Below are 3,783 nucleotides of genomic sequence, written 5' to 3'. Positions count from 1 at the left end.
TGTTCTAGTGCTTGCCATGCAATACAGACATGGATACTTGGTATTGGCACCTCCACATACACCAAACATGCACTTCAATGCTTTTAGGTCGGCACTCAAGTGCCATTCTACAATAAAGTCACCCATGCCATCTACACGGAGTTGTTCACCTTCATTTTGGTCCTATATAACAGAAGGGATATCATTCTGCAAAAAGAGACATTTCAATGTATCGTGATTTTCTACTGGTATTTGAGCTGCTCCAATTTACCAAAGCTCCATTTCTGATTGATTTTTGTGGTATGGGGAATCAAGCTTACCCTGGCTATAATCCAATGCTCTATTCATTAGGGATACGGACACTCTTTCCATTTTTTGACATTTTTGAATTTGAGCTTCATCCAATTTTATAATGAATATAAGTTTTCCTTCACAATCTACTTCTCATATGTTATAGTATCTCACCATAGCAGATTGAACTTTTTTGAGTCTTACCACGCACCGAGCGAGTTTTTCCGAGCAAAGACAAACCCGAGCAAGTGTTTGTATGCAATATAGTAAATTTTATCATCAGCAGAATATTTATTTTTTGCTGTATATGGATGCACTACAACAAAAAGAATTTTCAATGGATATACTACCTCCTAAATTCCAGAATATCAAAGTTTACTTGAGAGGTCATGCTTGAAAGTAATGATATACACACTTTGCTAAAAGCACAAGCAGCTAGCTGCATTGAAGCGGCTGGCTTAATTATTTCAGGATTATAACCATCGTAAGCTTTTCTACGCACATGTCCACTTTGACATTTACTCGTTCTATTTCTTTGCCATCTGCCATCTGCATCACCAACAGCCTAATAGCATCAACAGAAAAATGTGCTAACAAGTGGGGACTCAAGTAATTGAGCACTTCTGACACCTTAACATTGTCTTGTCCAAGTGCCTTCTTAAGGGGAGGATCACATAAGATCTGCAATTTCTCAGTACTACTCTAGAGCTTGTGAGCCTTCATGTAGCCCCATGCTCTTTTGAGGGCATCAAGGCTCTGGTCTCCAAGGTTTGCAAGATGGGAGCCAGAGACCCTATAGAGGATCTGAGCGCCACCTCTGGGCTCGGGCTTGGGGTCAGGCTGTCGGGAGTGGTTTTGAGTTCGGCCTTGGGAACTTTCTTGCTCATCTATTCATCAACTCATGCAAAACGCAGAGCAGTCACACACTAGACCAGGGGCAAGATCTCGGTCGCGATGGCAAGATGAAGGATCGCGATCAATGGCAAGAAGACGGATTGGGATTGGTTGGGGTTGAGCAATCGAAGCTAGCTCTTGCACGTGCAATACCCCATACTATAGCAACAAGGCTGCATGATACAACCGAGAATTGGACGGACTGTACTGAAAAGCACCTACATGGACCGTAAGAGAGAGGTAGAGGTGATGGTGAGGCAACTTTACACAGCTTGTCGGCGAGAGAGGGAATGCCGACGAGATGGGATGGCTGCAATAGCACACACACTGAAACCCTCACTTCTTCATTCATGTATAATCGAAGTTCTAATGATGCAAAAGAAGTGGATCACTATGGAAAGTCACTTCTACATATGTGCAATAGTACCGGAATGCTCATTGCAAATGGTGTATCTCTATGGCAAGGCACCAATGACTTTACATGTAGAAAGCACAACGGTGCTAGCATGATTGACTATATGTTGTTCTCGGAAGCCACTCTAGAATGCATACAAAGCTTTACACTTGGTGAATGGAATCCAAAATCGGATCATAGGATGTTATGTATTGACCTCAAGTGTGGTAAACGGCCCGAGCATGTAGCCTCCAATCATGATGTGAATCATTTGTACCTACTTCTAGACTTCAAACGAGCACTTATATATGCAATGCAAGTGGAAAGTTTTCAAAGAAGTAATTTTCTCTTGTGCGAAGGAATGCTTTTCGGTGAAACACATGTCTTGCAAAAGGTCTAAGAAGGGTAGCACCAAGAAGAAATGGTTTGACATGGAATGTAGTCAAGCCCGAAAACACTTGCTAAGATTGGATGCAATTAAAGACAAGGAAGTTTACTTGGAATGTTCACACACATACAAAGCACTTGTTCAAAAGAAGAGGAGAAGGTGGGAAGTCGAAAAACAACTTCTTTTAGCACAAGAGAAAGCACATGCATGTGGCAAGTTTTGGCAAAATCTAAAAGGCAAGAGCGTTGAGAGCTGTGGTGACTTGACTCTTGAGGATATGTGTATGCATTGTAAGAATCTCTATGAGCAACCCAATGTTGATAAGATGGAGTGTTGTATCTCCCTTCCGTTTATGTCTCCCTTCTTTACCATTGAAGATGTATGCCGCGCGCTTGAGAAACTTGCTACTCATAAGGCAGGTGACCTTCAAGGTGTCAAGGCTGAAATGATTAAATGGACAAGCAAGAAAACACGATATTGGATATGCGATATGTTTAACCTTGCACTTCAGTATGGCATGCCTCATGATTGGAGTGCAAATTGGATCAAACCTTTGCACAAAGGAGGAGATGTAAACAATGTGAACAACTATCGCACTATAATGGTTGGTTCTTTAATGGCAAAGTTATTTGGATGTATCATGGAGATGAAGATAAGTGAATTGGCTGAAAAGAATAGCAAACATGCACTTGGCCAAGCAGGTTTTCGAAAGCATCATAGCACTATTGATCACCTTGTCACTCTTCGAGTTCTTATGGAAGCGTCTCGATTGAAAGGAAAAAAGTTGTATTGTTGCTTTGTGGATTCCAAGAAAGCTTTTGACATAGTACCGCGAGGAAATCTTTGGAGACGTATGCAAAGCCTTCAAGTGCCGAGAGAATTTATGCATGCAGTCTTTCGCATCTACCAAAAAGTCATATGTCGATTACGTATGGGAGATGGAATTTCAAAATTTTTTGCAAGCACTATTGGTGTCAAACAAGGATGCCCACTTTCCCCAACCCTCTTTGGGCTACTCATTGATGAATTGGAATGCATGGTTCTTGACTTTATGCAGCAAGAAGGCATAGAAGAGGTTAAGATTGGAAATGCGGTGATCATGCTTTTGCTTTATGCCGATGATGTAGTGCTCTTGGCACATACCTTAGAAGATGCACAAAAGCTTATGAGTGTCTTGGAACTCTTTTGCCTACATATCGGGCTGATCGTGAATGCATCCAAAACCAAGGTTATGCTTGTAAAGACCCTCAATGATGAAAATCCATGCATTGTATATAACAATGAGAAACTTGAAGTGGTAGATCACTTCAAGTACCTTGGCCTTGAGGTTCCATCCAATCATAAATGGAAGGATTGTGCAATGTGTCGCTTGGAAGCCGGAAAGAGGGCCTATTATGCATTTGAGAACATGTGCAATGCAGGAGAGATCAAGTGTTGGGCTCTCAAAAATTATCTCTTTGACACATTGGTGACACCGGTGCTTCTTTATGGAGTGGAGGTGTGGGGTGGAAGCATCGGGAAGTCTACTTGGAAAGAGTTTGAGAATGTCCAAAAGCGTTTTCTCACCAACTTTCTCCAAGTCAAGACACAAACACCCTACATGCTCTTACTTCTTGAGTCCGGATTGCTTCCCATTGAGGTCTTGGGCATGCAAAGGGTTGTGGAGTACATGCGTAAGACACAACGTAGCCCTTTGCATCGACTTCGTAGAATCGCATATGAAGCAAGTCAAATTGTTCAAAAGACATGCAAGAGCAAAATACTAAGTTTGGGGTGGATGCTTGATATCAAGAAATGGTTTGGAAGATGGGATGCATGTCACTTGGTCAAGGATGCG

Source organism: Adiantum capillus-veneris, chromosome 29 (genome assembly GCF_014529385.1).
Source record: "Adiantum capillus-veneris isolate H3 chromosome 29, ASM1452938v2, whole genome shotgun sequence".
NCBI lineage: Eukaryota > Viridiplantae > Streptophyta > Polypodiopsida > Polypodiales > Pteridaceae > Adiantum > Adiantum capillus-veneris.
The sequence above is the reverse complement of the archived record's forward strand: the minus strand, read 5'-3'. Positions refer to the sequence as shown.